Raw genomic sequence first — 17,183 nt, 5'->3', positions numbered from 1 at the left:
CATGTCTGTCCTTTTCCGGAAAGGTCAAAAAAGAGGCACTGCATTCCCTGGAGCTCTTACAAAATGGGCCAGTATTTTCTCTGCTAACATCCCCCATTATATTCTGCATGCAACTGGTTTCTCTTCTGTTTAACAAGACATTTATGTTAAGCCTCTTCATAAGCATCTTAGGTAGTCTTCACCATGTGTCAGCAAGGCATGTGAAGTTGACCTCATGTCCCCACAAGCCCCCAGCTGCCTCTTCAGCTGTTTGCTAGCATCAGCTGAAAAAACAAACAGCAGCTACTATAGCTGATAATGAAACAAAGTGGCCATTACCTACAACAGCCCCACACTTGCATTGTAAGAAACTCCGATCTTGGGTTTGTAGCCTTCCAAATAGTTCACTTATCAATGCACTCTCCTAGAGACTAGCATCTTTGTATTTCTACCATGAGTAGTATTTTTCCACCTCCTTCCATGTAGCTCCTTTACTGTCTCACGTGGCTTCTTCCCCAACTGATCCACAAATAAAATCCCCAGAGCCAAATCTCATCCCCTGAATATCGGATATATGAGAATAGCAGCACTCAGCAAACATCTTCTAATAACTCAGCTATTTATTGTTAACAACTTATTGGAAAAACCCAATACATAAACACTTGGATTGGTTATTATTTATAAACAAACAAATAAAAAGCCCAGCTTATCCGTTGGACTGTCTCTAGTTTTTAGTCCACCCGGGACTAAGACTGTTCAGGCAACAGAGTGATCAATCATAGAGGCCCAACCATTCACACAGGCTTCTGAGCAAAACTGAAACTTTTGTTCCTGTTCATTCACATGCTTTTCTCATACTAAGACTTTCTGGGCTTGCCTATTAACAAGGAAATACTCAGAAGTGAGTACCACCAGCTGTTCCCAAGGTGCCAATGTGGAAACCACATGCCACATGGAAATCTGCAATGGGGTTAGAGAATCCAGATAGGTGAAACAACAGGAGCTTTTCTAGACTGCAAGCTTTATTGGGTGGGCAGGGGGAGTGGCTCAAATTAGCATGAGTTAGAACGAGAGTATATAAAGCACCTTCATGCACATATGAGCATACATTAGAGTAAAGCTGGGGCCATTCAGATTGGCTCACTTAGCTGAGTCAACTTCACATTGTTTCAGTTCTTCGCCTCTGACAGAGGTGCTGCTGCTCCTGCTTGGACTGATGCCAGCATGGCTGCTCTGTGAGGAGTCAGTGGTGGCCTCATCCCCACCGTTCTGCCAGTTGCTCTGCTTGCCCCAGCAACTCTCCGCCACTTGCTGGTTCTGCCTCCACTGCTTCAGTATTTGTGCTTCTTGTGCCTGTGGAGATGGGAGGACAATGAGGAGGAGTGGCGGCAGCAAGAGGCCCTGGCAGTTCTGTGGAGGCAAACATAAGCCACTTCCTCCCTCAGTCAAAAAGGCAACTTGTGCACCTCCTAGATGAAGATTCCAAAGAGGTGCTCTCCTGGGATTGGCGGGATCGCTCGTTCTCTGGGGCAGACATTTGCTAATTCCAGGAAAGTATTTTCAACACTCCAAAGTGCAACTTTTTAAGGATGCCTATATGGTGCATTAAGGGCAAATGGTCAAGAAAAAGCTTAATAATCCTGCTGGCTGTGGGAACAATGCCGTGCTGAAGTCGCTGTAAATTTCTCCTTTGTAAGAATTCCTCCCTACCCTAAGCATAGGGAAGCTGGAGAAAATCTCTATTTGGAAAAGCTCCAGTTATATATATATATATATATATATATATATATATATATATACACACACACACACACACACACACACACACACGCACGCACGCACGCACACACACACACACACACAAATTGATAACAACTATGTCACCCCTCTGTCCCTCTTTAGTGCTCTTGCATGTCTGTACATGATGTCCCAGATGGCACAGGGCAGCAGTTTGAGATTTCCTGCTATTGCTAAAGTTTTTTTAAGGCTTCTGCATGGGAGATCTCCCACACCTTCCTGCTCTTAACAGCTATTCTATCCCTTGGATCTGATGGCTGAAGGGAAGAAGACTTTCATTTTATTTTATTTTATTTTATTTTATTTTATTTTATTTTATTTTATTTTATTTTATTTAGCACATTTGTATACCACCCAAAACCTATGTCTCTGGGTGGTTTACAACAAAACAATACCAATTAAAACACAATAAAAAATGTTAAAACATTACAATAATTTAAAATTTAACACAATATTAAACCATTAAAAACTATAAATCTAATTTAAAGCCCAGGTGAACAAATGTGTCTTAACTGCCTTTTAAAAAGTTGTCAGAGATGGAGAGGCTGTTTTTTCAGAAGGGAGTGCATTCCAAAGCCTCATGGCAGCAATGGAGAAAGCCTGTCCCTGAGTAGCCCGCAGATGAGCTGGTGGCAACTGCAGATGAACCTCTCATAGTGAGGTTCATGGTGAAGAAGACGTTCTCTTAAATAACCAGGGCATAAGCTGTTTAGGGCTTTATAGGTTATAACCAGCACCTCGTATTTTGCCTGGAAACTTATTGGGAGATGTAACTCTTTCAACACAAGAGTAATATGGTCTCTACGAGATGACCTGCCCTCCCTCAGAGAAGCATTCATGATCTCTACCAGGCCTTCTACAACAACCTTCCTGCCAGATACTATTAGCCACATCGGACAAGGGTCAAGAGAACAGGTGGTAGGCTGCATCGCTCCAAGCAGCTTGTCCACATCCTCACGAGTCACAAACTGAAACTGATCCAGCCTAACCACATAAGAGGAGTCACTGGACACCTCCGATTCAGACACTGCAATAACTGTGGGGTCTAAATTCAAGTCGGCCCGAATATGAGAGATTTTATCCACACAAAAACCCATTAAACACATCGTAGCGGGTAATAGATGGTTCCAGATTCTGATTCAAGGGAGGAGGGGCACTCACTAGCCCTCTCACAACCCTGGACAATTCTGCCAGACGTGAACTTGTGGACTCAATATAGGCCAAAAAGAATCGCATCTTTGCCGCACGCTTAGCCAGAGCATAGATCTTCAAATGTGCTCTATGTTGTAATCTGCCGGATTCGCATAGAGTCTTTCTCCACTTGCACTCCAGTCATCTACCTTGCCGCTTCAGCCCTTGTAGTTCTTCTGTATACCAAGGGGCCAATTCTGAAGCGGGTCGGAGAGGACACTTAGTTGCGATCATGTCTACTGCCCTGGTGAGCTTGATGTTCCAATTCTCCACCAGGGCATCAACAGGATCACCGGCACAGCCAACACTAAATACCTACAAGGCTTCTTGGAAACTTGTTGGATCCAATAACCTTCTCGGGCGGACCATTCTAATGGGCCCCTCGCCCCGCGAAGGTGTGGTGTGATTGTGAGTCCAACCTTAACAAGGTGGTGGTCCGTCCATGACAATGGGGACATCACAGGAGTCCCCACCCACGGAACACCACCCTGATCAAAGTGAAAGACCAGATCAAGCATGTGACCTGCAATGTGCGTCGGTCCCAAGACCCTTTGGAATAGGCCCATAGTTGTCATGGCCACTATGAACACCTGAGCCGCCCCAGACAAATCGATCCCAAAGTGGACATTGAAGTCCCCCAGCACCACAAGCCTGGGAGACTCCAACGTCAAACCCAAGACCAAGTCTTTCAGCTCAGTTAGGGACTCCATCAGGCAGGAAGAGAAGTCCCAGTCTATCCCTGGACCCCAAGGTTAGGTACACACATTAAATATGGTCAGACACTTCAACAGGGATCCTAGTCAGGGAGAGGATAGTCTTATAGACCACAGCCACTCCACTTCCCTGCCCACGTCCCCACACCTGCTCCTCAACAGAGTACCCTGGAGGGAGAAGCTGGGACCAGACTGAGCTACCAGCCTCCCCCAACCAAGTCTCTGTAATACATACCAGGTCTGCCCCTTCATCCAGAATCAGATAATGGATGGTTTCCAACTTATTCTGGACAGACCTGGTATTACAGAGGAGCAAGGTGAGAATCTGCGGGAGCACTTTGTATTTTGCCCAGAAACCTATCGGCAGCCAGTATAACTCCATCAACAAAGGAGTAATGTAGTCTCTCCGAGATGACCCAGAAACCAACCTGGCTGCCGCATTCTGAACCAACTGAAGTTTCCGGACTATGTACAACAGCAGCCCCACATAGAGTGCATTACAGAAGTCAAGTCTGGAGGTTACCAACAGAAGTACCACTGCTTTGAGGTCATTGATCTCAAGAAATGGGCACAGCTCGCGTATCAGCTGAAGCTGATAGAAAGCACCCCTGGCCACCGCCTCAATCTGAGAAACAAAGGCGAGGTGTGGATCCAGGAGTACTCCCAGACTGCGGACCTGTTCCTTCTGGGGAAGTGTGACCCCATCCAGAACAGGCAGATCAAAATCATCTCTGGAGTTCCAACCCCGCACGATAAGCACCTCCGTCTTATCTGGATTCATTCTGTTTGTTACCTCTCATCCAGCCCATCACTGCCTCCAGGCAGGCAGTAGGGAGGTTATGCAGTCTCCCGATGATGTTGACATGGAGAAATAGATTTGGGTGTCATCAGCATACTGATAGCATCCTGCACCAAATCTCCTGATGATCTCTCCCAGTAGTTTCATGTAGATTTTAAAAAGCATTAGAGATAATATGGAACCCCGAGGGACACCACATGAAAGTTCAGATTTTAAAGAGCAACATTCTCCAAGGGACACTATCTGGAATCTGCCCGAGAAGTAGGAGTAGAACCCACCCCCAACCCCTTCAGATACTCCAGAAGGATACTGTGGTCAATAGTATAGAAAGCTTTCTCCTTAAGGACCTTTGTTTATTGCATAAAAAGAATAACAGATAAAAACAAACAAATGTTGTGACATCAAATACGTCAGCTTCAGTGTTCTTCAAAATCTTTCTGTGGATCACAATTTTATATTGTTCTATGTTCTTCTGGATCTCTCGGTGGCGTTCGATACCATCAACCATGGTATCCTTCTGGATCGCCTGGGGGAGTTGGGGATAGGGGGCACTGCTTTGCAGTGGGTTCCGCTCCTATCTCTTGGGTAGATTCCCGATGGTGGAGCTTGGTGACAGTTGCTCCTCAAAACGGGAGCTGTTATATGGAGTCCCCCAGAGCTCCATTCTGTCAACAATGCTTTTTAATATCTACATGAAACCGCTGGGTGAGGTCATCAGGAGATTTGGTGCTGGGTATTATCAGTATGCTGATGACTGTCAAGGTCTCGACCGGACTTGGCTGCACGTTGTTGACATATAGTGACGAATGTTGTTTTTCAGCAGGGAGTAGCCGACTGATGACGTGATATATAGTGCAAGCCACGAGAGCTCCCAGCTGGCAGGGATTTAAGGCTTATCAGCCCTCTACAATAGGCGTTTGCTTTTCCTAAGAGTCTCTAATTGATCCCTGCATCTCGTGACACGCTGCTGTTGGGGGGTCAGCGGGGGTTGGTTACATAGCTCCTCTTCGGATTGGTCCTTCACGATTTCTGCTGCCTTAGGTTGTTGTGCCTGCTCAGAGTCATTATCCACAGCTGTTTCATGAATACTGACAGCCAGGCTCTGCCCCTCAGACACTCCTGCATCGCCTGGAAGGTTGACAGCTTCCCCTTCCTCCTCGCTGTCGGAGATCGAGGGTGTGACAATGACACCCAAATCTACTTCTCCTTTTCATCTTCAGGAAATGGCACTCATTCTCTAAATGCCTGCCTACAGGCCATAATGGGCTGAATGAGGGAGAACAAATTGAAGCTGAATCCAAGCAAGACGGAGGTGCTCATTGTGAGGGCTCAGAATCTGAGGGATGAGTTAGATCTTTCTGTGTTGGATGTGGTTACACTTCCCCAGAAGGAGCAGGTGCGCAGTTTGGGAGTACTCCTGGACCCAGGCCTCACCCTGATGTCTCAGGTGGAGGCCATGGCCAGGAGTGCTTTCTATCAGCTTCGACTGATTCAACAGCTACATCCATTCCTTGGAGAGGATGACCTCAAAACAGTGGTGCATCAGCTGGTAACCTCCCGGCTTGACTACTGCAATGCGCTCTATGTGGGGCTGCCTTTGTACATAGTCTGGAAAATTCAGTTAGTTCAGAATGCGGCAGCCAGATTGGTCTCTGGGGCAGCCTGGAGGGACCATATGATGCCCGTTTTGAAACTGCTACACTGGCTACCGATATGTTTCCGGGCAAAATACAAAGTGCTGGTTATTACCTTTAAAGCCCTGAACGGCTTAGGTCCGAGTTATCTAAGAGAGCGCCTTCTTCTACATGATCCCCACCGCACGTTAAGATCATCTGGGAGTCCGTCTCCAGTTACCACCAGTTCATCTGGTGGCGACGCAGAGGCGGGCCTTCTCTGTAGCTGCTCCTGGGCTATGGAATGAACTCCTGGGAGAAATTCGTAATTTGAGATCATTGCTGTCCTTCAAGAGAGCCCTTAAAATGTACTTATTTGGCCTGGCCTTCCAGAGCTTTAAATGATTAATTGTTTTAAACTGTTTTAAACTGTTGCCCTGATTTTCAGGGCTTTTAGCTGTTTTATTGGTTTTATTGTGTTTTAATAGTTTGCTTTTAATTGTTAATTTGTTTTAATTGTTTTTATCATGATGTGAACCACCCTGAGCCATTTTGGAAGGGCGGTATATAATCTAATAAATAAATAAATAAATAATAAAATCTTGCTGCTCTAATTACACACAACCAGGTAGCAATTTCTTAATCAACAAATAAGGCAGAGGGAAAGACGGAGAGAAGTGGGGGCTGGGGAAGGGAAAGTAAAATGCACGCCAAGGACATGCAGCTGTATTATCTTCATTCCATTACACACCCTTTAATATTCAATGTACTTAACTATCTCTCTTAACTCTTCCTTACTATTTACACTGGGTTTTAATTTAGCTATATATATCGCCTCCCTGATTTTTCTTCACACCAGGCATCTTCTACCTCCAACACATTCACTTTAATAGGCATTGTTATTCCATCATGTCGTTTTTACCATGTGCACTGACCACAGTCTCTCTCTATTAATATATTTCATGTCTGCCAAATGTTCTTTGAATCTAATCTCTTCCCATTTCTCCTATGTAAAACTCCCCACACTCTTTGCATGTTATTTTATACATGACTTTTTCATTTTACAACTCCCCTCTCCTACTTCACACATTGGGCAGTCTGTCCTTTCACATTTCCTATCATATAACCTCGTTCTCACAAGTTGTGGTTTCAGTGCCTTAGCTGAATAGGCTATGGTACTACATTAGCTTTGATGTCATATTTGTGTAAAGTTCTCTGACGTTGTCTCATAAAGTTATCAGATATAAATGGAATTCTCAAGACAGGAAAATCAGTTATGTTGTGTGTAGAGTGATAAGCTAAAACAATATAAAATTGTGATCCACAGAAAGAGTTGGAAGAACACTGAAGCTAACGTATTTGACATCGAAAAGTTTGTTTTTTTCTGTTTTTCTTTGTATGCAATAAACGAAGGTTCTTAAGGAGAAATTGTGAGTCATCTTATCATGCATATTGCATCCTGTATACCAACTAGTATCAAAAGCTGCTGAGAGATCCCAAAGGACCAACAGAGTCTCCCTCCCTCTGTTGATTCCCAATTGAGATAATTCATCAGGCCGACCAAGGCAGTCTCCACCCCATAGCCTGCCTGAAAGCCAGTTTGAAATGGGTCTAGATCATCAGTTTCCTCCAAGACTGCCTGGAGCTGGGAGGCCACCACCCTCTCAATTACCTTGCCCAGCCACGGAAGGTTGGAGACAGTCCTGTAGTTGTTCAACAACTCTGAGGGATCCAAGGCAGGCTTCTTCAGAAGTCGTCTAATAATTGCCTTCTTAAAGAAAGGAGACATCCTGCCCTTCCTCAGAGAAACATTTATTATATCTACCAGGTCTTCTACAACAACCCCCCTGCCAGACAGTACAAGCCATGTCAGACAAGGTTCAAGAGAACAGGTGGTATGCTACACCACTCCAAATAGCTTGTCCACAGCCTCAGGAGTCACAAACTTCAATTGATCCAGCCTAACCACATATGGGGAGTTGCTGGAGACACCTCCCTATCAGTTCCTGCAGTAACTGTGGGATCTAGATCTAAATCAGTCCAAATACGAGAGATTTTATCCAAAACAAACTCATTAAAAATATCATGCTGGGTAACTTCCCCCTGTCATCAGACACACCAACTTAAGAGCAAGAGGGATGTGTGGAAGGTTGTGCAGTGAAACTGGCTGTAGCTTACATTGTGGTGTGGAACAATCATGGAGGAGCCCATCACCTTCTTCTCATAATCACCTTCATGTAAATCTAATTGATGGTTATGTAAAAAGGGATCAAGAGTGACTCCAAGATCTATTAGTCAGATCTCTCTTCCTAATAGAACCCTGCATGTTGGAGGGGGCTGGGGAATGATTGCTTTCTGGCAGTTATCTTTCTGAGGTGTTTCTGGTAGATGACTCTGAGTACAGAAAAGGTTTCTGAGAGGTACCAGCAATGTTTCGGATGAGCCCTGAAGCCTACTACTCTACTGTTATTCTTTAATTGTAATCCCTCCTGAGAGAAAGAAAATCTGAGTTATATCAGTTATAAATAACTGGTTATTTCCTTCTGGAGAGGTCTGATTATGAATGCCACTGGCTCTTTTAGTGGCAACCCATGACCGGGCTTTCTCTGTGGCTTCCCTGGGCTTTGGAATATGCTCCCTACTGAAATAAGAGCATCGACTTCTCTGTTTGTTTTCAAGAAGAACCTCAAGACTCTTAATTAGAATTAATTTTAATAATTTTAAAACTTGTTTTAATATCTATTTTATTCTATTATTTTTATTATGTATTTTAATTTGTAACTTATAAGTATTTTAAATTTTGTACACCGCCTAGAGATGTACATATCGGATGGTACAGAAATATGATAAATAAATAAATAACTGATAGCAAGTTTGTTGCCTTTGGGTTAGCCTGCTCTGTATGTTCTTATGTGTTTTCCTTTAGTTTACCATGCAGCCCATAAGTACCTCAATAAGACCCCATCATGTGGTTTGCTTGTTTGTTTGTTTGTTTGAACAAACCATGGCTTGCTTATTGAATGAGGATTCCCCTCACAATGTCTAATCCTTGATGCCTGACCATGTCCATTTTATTATTAATATCTGATTAAAAGGGTGCTGTCCTCACCCTACTTAGACCCATGGGTGAAACAAGTAATGGTGACCGCATAATTAACAAACAGAAAGTGTCTTCTTTCTATGTTTCTCAGTATAAAAGGATTCTTTTTAAGATGAGCCATATCAAGTATTCTAAAGAATTGCAGGGTGACATTCCACAAGACTTTCACAACTCTAAGCACACTGGACTCCAGCTGTCCTTGAACAATCCCTCCATAGGCGTCTCTCTTTACATTTGACATCCAGATATCTGGATACATCTGTTGAGTCAGCTAAATATGGCATACGCATATGTAAATTGACTCTTTGGTTGGCACAGGGGTTCAGTCCTTTCCTACACTGCTTCTATGATTTTATCACGTAGCAGTGATTTAAATGTACATGTGCCACTGTGAAATAACAGGAGGTGTATTTGGAATATCTGTGCCTAATAATGTGCAGAAAACACCTGGTAAACTTCACTTCTCATGTAGAAACTTGGCTCACGTTCCTTCAAAATTCTCAGCTGTTTTGCCTTGGAAGGAACTGTGAAATTTTCCCAAAATTTCATTTACATTGTGGTGCCAAGCCTAATTTAAATCTAGACTCAGAGAATAATCAAATGCATGATCTCAGGATGTACAGTTTTGAAAAGAAGGAAAAGGAAAATAAAGAATGCAGAATGATATGTGGACCCAAAGCGGAGATAGTCTAGACTGGTTGAGAAAAATAATAAAATAACCCAAGTAAATAATCCAATCTTAAGTAAAGAATAATAGAAGAATGGGTAGAGAACAGAATGAGGCTCTTCTCACAGGCAGCCAAGACCAGACTAGGGCAGCTAAGCCCGCTTGCTGCCTGTGGGCTGCCCAGCTCTTGAAGGTGCCTCGGGAACAAACCCGACTTGGGAGCCTGCCTCTTAACCCGGGTTAAGGGAGCGAGTGCTCACTTAATCATGTTTCCCTGACCACGTGCAGCACCAGCTGCTTTTAGCCAGCACTGTAACACTGATGGGTATCTATCACTGTGGGGATCCCCACAATGCACTGCACTCTCATGTGGTGCATTGTGGGATTTCCAGGAGCCGGGACAATGCATCCCAGCCCCCAAACCTCTGCCAGGGACAGCTGGTGACCATGTGGGTGCACAAGCAGTGCACCCAGCAAAGACTCAGGCCTTCCCCTCTGCTCACTCACCACCCCACCTGCCCAGTTTTGGGAATGACTTCAGTGAGTACAAATTAAAACTTAAAAGGACAACTGATGTAAATCAAGAGTAACTGCACAGCTTGGAAATATATAAATGGACATGCAGAAGTAAAATATGTTTTACTTCTGGTCTTGTGGTGGCAAGCACGACTTGTCCCCTTAGCTAAGCAGGGTCACTCTGGTTGCATATGAATGGGAGACTTGATGTGTGAGCACTGTAAGATATTCCCCTCAGGGGATGAAGCCGCTCTGGGAAGAGCAGAAGGCTCCAAGTTCCCTCCTTGGCTTCTCCAAGATAGGGCTGAGAGAGATTCCTGCCTGCAACCTTGGAGAAGCCACTGCCAGTCTGTGAAGACAATACTGAGCTAGACGGACCTGTGGTCTGACTCAGTATATGGCAGCTTCCTATGTTGTTTTTTTTAATGGAGAAGTCTAGGATAGGTGGCTCAAAGAAAATGTGTATCAGTGAATCTATCTGAAGTTGCCAATTCAAAGATTTTTGCAATGTATTCTTCAGACCATTTTAAATGAGAACAAAACCTATTACATTTTAAAGAGAACATTACATTCTCTTATCTCTTTCTCATAAACATACATTTCCTCATAATTCAGATAAACAATATTGAAACAATATTGACGTGAAGGGACAATCATATTCTTCTCAATGACCAGATTTTCATTACAGTGCACAGGCAGGAACCAGTATGAAAACTGCATTATCATCAGCTAAATCAGTCCTTATTTCCTATGAGAACAAGCCTGTAGAAATGTATAACTTTAATTAAAAATAAATAAGCTGATAGCCTGATGTGTCTTCAGCAACCCTGCATTAAGCCTAGCCTGGGGAAGGAATTTGCCTTAAAGCTTTGCCATAACAACTGTCTCTTTGAAAAACTTAATTATCTTCAGATTCAGTATATTTAGGAAACAGAAACAAGGTCATCTTCTTTATTGGAATTAAAAAAATTATGTCTTGGAGATACTCAGCAATATTAAGGGACAGTCTCTTAACTTATTGCTTTTCTATGAGCAAAACTTAAGGGCAAGCATTTTAGGACACATACTTATTATTATACTTGAAAAGTATTTGGAAAAAATTTGACTAAGATTGTGGCCACAATATTCAAAGGGGCATGCTGAATGTGATTGTGCCTTTTTAGAATGGTCCACCCACCCTCAGCAGGGAAAGGGCATTTAAATCCCTTTAAATACCTTGCCATGTAAGCCCTTCTTCTGACAGTGATTGCACCACCACCCTTGTAAGAGCCCTGAAACAAAACTGTCTCACACAAGCACCATCTCTGGGAGGGGGAGATCTTGGGGGGCACAATTTTCCTGTTACTTCTTGGAAAAGCAATCCATGGAGACCTAAGTACACTCCAGCCCCCATGGCGGCTTGTCTCCAGGGACAAGCACTCTCATGAGAGGGCCATTCTACTGGGGAGGACCTTTAGCTCGACAACCTTCGCTCTTCCATTGGACTGAGAGCTCATGAGTTGAGCTAACCCAAAATAGGGGCCCCCACTTGCATGGGGCCTCCATTCACTCTGGTTAATGATAGAACTTTTGCACAGTTATCCCCCCACCACCAAATCCCAATCTCTGGGGAATCCTTTCATGCACTCAACTGAGATTTTGACGCTGCATGTGCCCAGGCATATCCAGGTGGGCAGATTGGGGAAACACCAGGACTGGGGACAGATCTTTACTCTCATTCAAATTTCCCAAGTTTGGACTGGCGTTGCACCATATGCAGATCAGACACCGTCGGGAATCGCGGGAGTGAGGAGACCCAATTTCCAGTGACCCCAGGAGAGTGGGGTCTCCATTCTGGGCAAAACCAAAGATGGGCATGTTCAAATGGGCAGACGGACCGGCGGAAGGCATGCTTTGACAGCTTCTTCATGGCAGTCACCAAGATGGAGATCTGTTGCTGGAGTACCCATTCCCACAGCTTGCTTGTTTAGAGCAACCAGGCCAGGCAGCATCTGCGTACAGCCATCATGCATGTCTCCATGGGCTGACACTCTTGTGAGAGACCGGTCTCTGGGAGAAGGCAATGTCATCACACATTATTAGCGATTCAGCTTGACACCCCTTTCCCCACAGAGGGTTCTTCTCATGAATTGTGAAGGGGTATCCCCATGGTTTTACATTCTCATGAGTGATCGGTCCACTCAGGAACAGGAACAGCATCAATTATTATCAAAGAGGAGGCATTTCCCCTGTCACTGTTGGCAATGCTGATCCTGCTGCCCAGCACTTCTCCTGAGTAAGCCTAGAGACTGCACACATTCCCACAAGGAGAAGGGGTGCCCCCGCCTTCCGCAATATAATTGTACAAAAAATAGACCTTAGCCATTCTTGGTTGGGGCTGCCTTTTAAACTTGACCCTGGGTACTGCCGCCCTGCCATATGTTGCTGTCTCAGTGCTCTTATGGGGTTTCCCTGCTTATGTTGCCACCTGGGGTGCAAGTGCTTGTGAACATATATCTTTGTCACTCCATTTTTGGAGAGCAAGGCAATTAGTGCCCCTCTTGCCATCTTGTGTCCCCTTTCTCTCCTGATTGCCAGGAGCGGGAGAGAAAGGGACAAGTTGGGAAGAGGGCATGCCCCTGTGTGACTTTGCTGTTTGACAGGCTGACAAGCTTGGGATGGGATGTGGTGGTGTCTCTGTTGCTGGGCAGCTGCTTTGTTGGACTGGAGACAGGGTGTGAGGTGAGTGCTTGGTGAGGCAGCCAGCGAAATGCACCACAGGCATGGAGCAGGTGCGATCCCGGGCGGGTCTGCACTGCCATCTCTCTTATTACAATTGCAGAAAGTGAATGAAACCGTGGTTATGGCGCCATCCACATTTGGACATAATGCTGCCGAAAAACCTCAGGTTACCTCATTACAAACTGTAGGTTCAAATTGGGGTTTGGTGAGCCAAACCTCAAGTCGCTTTTGCCACAAAACCATGGTTGCACACATTCAGACATAATGGAGCTCCAACCTCTGCCCCATTTAACTACGGTTTCACATTATTTGTGAATGTAGCCTTAGTGTTGTGCTTTTGCACTGGATCATCCATTCAGTAGGAAGTGAGCCGCACCCCCTTCCTCATAAGGAAGCACACTTGAATACACTATACTTCCTTCTGCACCCCTCTACATGAGCACAATAAACCATCTTTGGAAACTTTGAACTAAGTATTCAAAACATGATTCAAGAGAATCAGGCTGCCACAAAGGCTAGACATGTGCAGGGATTTTTTTTTTTAACTACAGCAACTACTTGTTGCAATGAGTGTATATGTGTATGATTTTGGATCGTACTTGCATACACGATCATCATAATTGCTTGTCCTTGCATTTGCCATGGCAACTGAGCAGTCCCTGTGATGAACCTGAATAACTAGTAATTAAAACTGGGTTGCTGGCAAGCCTTTTCCTCCCTGAGATTACAGAGGAGAGTAAAGTGTTGGGCCACACTTAAAGAAGATGTCACCTCTCGTTATTTTTAGAGATGAGTCTGAACCACAACCTCAGTTCTGAACAGACACGCATTTTGTGGTGTGCATTTAGCATTCTGGGGCCCCAAATGCCAAACCCAGTCTTTAAACACCACCTAGCTCTAGGGGGGGAAATGTAGCTATATATGTAATCAATGATTGCCACCTTCAGTTGCTGAAAATAATTCATGGTTGATTGTACTGTATATTTACTTATTACACTGATAACTCTCTTTTCCTTCAGGAGGTTCAGAGAGGCATTTATGGGAAGACAGATATGGGGTTCAGAAGGAGTCTCCTATGTACAGATGACCAAGCTGAGACCTGCTTCATTTTAACAATGAAATGTTATACCCATACTATTCTTGATCTAAGATAAAGACACTCTCTATAACTTTCTTGGCAGCAGCAGGTCAAGGCAAAGGACAATATGATGCCACCGGCCACGCCAAGTGCTCAGAATTATCAGTCCATGATGCTAAGGCAGCAGCAGTGGTACATGAATGCTCCCAGTCCAACTCTCTAACTACTAAACCATAGTGTTGTTCTTCCCTGGGGTACCTGATGTCTGTGCCCCCCTAGGAAGCTCTGCAGCATCTAGATCCCTGTCTTGGCCATTGACCCCCCACCTGGTACAGGCTACATCAAAGCAGCAATACAACATAGAATAAAGTGAGATCATGCACACGACCTCCAGGCACCTTCCCCAGCAGACAAGCAGCAGCCATCTTTGCCTCCGTCACACGGCACACCCACACGGGTAGTGGCACAGTGGAGCACAAAGCTGGGATCAGAGGTAGGAAGTCCTCCCTCATCCCAGGGTGCCTCATGTCAGCAGCAGAGGCAGTCTTACCCCTGGACTTTGAGGCCAAAGTCCAGGACCTCCACAGCCCCTGGGGGCCCCCAAATCCTCTTTAGTCTGTCCTGGGTGGTATGGTTGCCCGGCGGAGCATGTTGAGGCTTAATTTGCAGGGGAGGGGGCCTCCAAAGGCCTTTAGGTCCAGGCTCCAAAATTTCCTAGGTGCACCACTGTCAGCAGCAGTATCTGCTCTCTTTAGAGCAGCCTCTACACTTGACACAGCCACTCCTTCTCACCGGCTTGCTGCCGAGGATGGTGGTGGGCCTAGGGAAAGCCTTCTACCTGGCATCTACCTGGCATCCTGCAGAAAGTGACAAACACTGGTTCTGGATCCCAAACAAATCAGAGTTATTGATATCATGCTCATTTTGTTTTACTTTGTTCGAATGCAAGGGGAAACGGTTTCTTCAGCAGATCTTAATACATTGAACTACCTGTAGACACATGCATTTAGGAAGCCCTACATTCAATCTACTTTGTGCAGATCATTAGGGTGCACTGAATGTGAGCAGGACCATTTGAGCAGGGAGTGTAACCATTAAAATGGAGTGGGGGGTGGTTTAGGTTCATAGGTATTTTTAAGCTCTCTGGTTCAATTCCTGTTCAGGCACTAAAGGGGGGTTCTGTAGACAGTGTGGGGGAGGAGTCAGAAAGGAAAAGAGAGGCAAAGGAGAAGGAGAAAATGGAGTTGTTTTTTAGTTAAGATTTCCTTGTACGTATGAGGGAAGCAGCTATAAAACATTTGGTGATTGGATTTAAGCCAGCTAAGGATGTGACCATGCAAAGTAGAGGTGTGAACAAAACTGGGTTGCCCATTTCGGTTAGATTCTAGACTGGAAATCTGGTCTCTATCCGGACTGGGAATGTTCAGTTTTGTGTATCCCTGAACACCACCCAGTTTGGTTTGGATGGTTTGTGATTTTAAAAAAAATTAACTTAAAATAAAGAAATATAAGTCATCACCGCCACCCCGGGGGCTTGAACGAGGCCATGGAGGGGGTGTTCCAAAGGTTCCCCCTCCCCTGACTGGCCTCCATTTAGATCTAGGCCATGCAGAGGCCCATTGAGCATGCGAAACGGCCTCCAAAATGGCCACCACCACGGAGCTGAGGCCCAAAATGGGCCGAACACCTCCCAAACAGGCCTATTTGGAACTAAATGGAGGCCAGTGGAGGGGTGGGGAATCTCTGAAGACACCCCCCTGCAGCCATGGACAAGCCACCACAGCGGTAGCAGTGCTTTATATGTCTTTCTTTTTTTAAGTTAGAAAAAATTATTTTGTAAATAACAACCCCCCAAACCTGAACCTGGGGTTGTTCAGTCTGTGATCGAGCCAAACAGGGATCAGTTAGGTTCAGGGGTGGTCCAGTATCAAACCACACTGAACCAGCCTTGTTCAATACCAAATCCATTCGCACATCCCTAATGCAAAGCATGTGAATATTCCTGCAACTTCATTTCATTGCAGCACTGGGCCTACATTCCCGAAGTGCTTTCTCCTATCACTGCTGCCGATTGTTTCTCCAGCTTCCTGACCTGCAAAATCCCTGAATGTACTTTCCCCTTACCAATCCTGGACTCTGTTGTTCACCGGATGCCTACTGCAGAATGGCTCAGATCCCACCAGAACTTTTTTTCTTGTCCACCCCTATCACCCCTATCTGCTTTGCAAGTGGAAGTGGTCCTTTCAAATGTAGGTAGGAAGTGTACTGCTATACCTGTGTCGAACATAATTTGTGAATAATTGTATGTGCATACAGATCTATGTTTTTGTACACTGTACATCATTGATCTTCACTATTTGTCAAATAGGGGGCACTTTGGCAAAAAACCTTCAATGTGAGAGTCATTTCCTACTGTGCTGACCTCTGCACATTACTGTACTTTTCTCAGTGCTGGGAGCCCTCTCTTAAGAGCTGCAGGAGGAATGCAGTGGGAAGAGCTACACTTCCTAGCACTCCATACATGACTTCCAAAATGGTGTAGGGCTCCGTTTCCCTTAAAGGAACCCTGTACAGCACTACATGGTGAGAATGTTAGTCTCCACATGGTACCAGGGGATTGTGCAGAGTATTCAACTTTAGATGAAGCTTCATACAGGCCCAATAAACAATTAGTCAGGCAGAGCATTTAGGGTTGATGTGCACTGCCACTGAGCTCCAGACCGTACAATGAAGAACACTTTTGTTCACAGATTGTAGATGTGTTGACCATGACATGTGAATACAGTTCTAGTTTTTCCTGTTTCTCTTTCCTTCTTTTCAGAAGGATCACTGAGAAATCTAGTTTCTTCAAATATAGCTTGAGAGAAAGGGGCACTCACCAACTCGCAATTTTTTTATTTTTGAACTGGTTTTGAACCGGTTGCTACTTTTTGTGTTTAGGAGTTGTTTCTATTCAGGTTCAAGACAACTGAGAGAATTTAGGTTTGGATTCTGATTGAATACACTGGA

The 17,183-nt window shown here is 44.8% G+C and overlaps 1 long non-coding RNA gene across 1 annotated transcript in view; it reads right to left on the bottom strand.

Moving 5' to 3' along the window:
• Positions 1-590: 590 nt before the first annotated feature.
• Positions 591-17,183, bottom strand: part of LOC128349101 (uncharacterized) — a 50,128-nt gene continuing 33,535 nt past the window's right edge. Inside the window, exon 4 of the long non-coding RNA XR_008318554.1 lies at positions 591-1,332. This is a non-coding gene — a long non-coding RNA (uncharacterized LOC128349101). The remainder of the gene's footprint in view (positions 1,333-17,183) is intronic.

This window comes from Hemicordylus capensis, chromosome 3 (genome assembly GCF_027244095.1).
Source record: "Hemicordylus capensis ecotype Gifberg chromosome 3, rHemCap1.1.pri, whole genome shotgun sequence".
NCBI classification, from domain to species: Eukaryota; Metazoa; Chordata; class Lepidosauria; order Squamata; family Cordylidae; genus Hemicordylus; species Hemicordylus capensis.
This window is presented reverse-complemented; position numbering and strand designations above follow the sequence as displayed.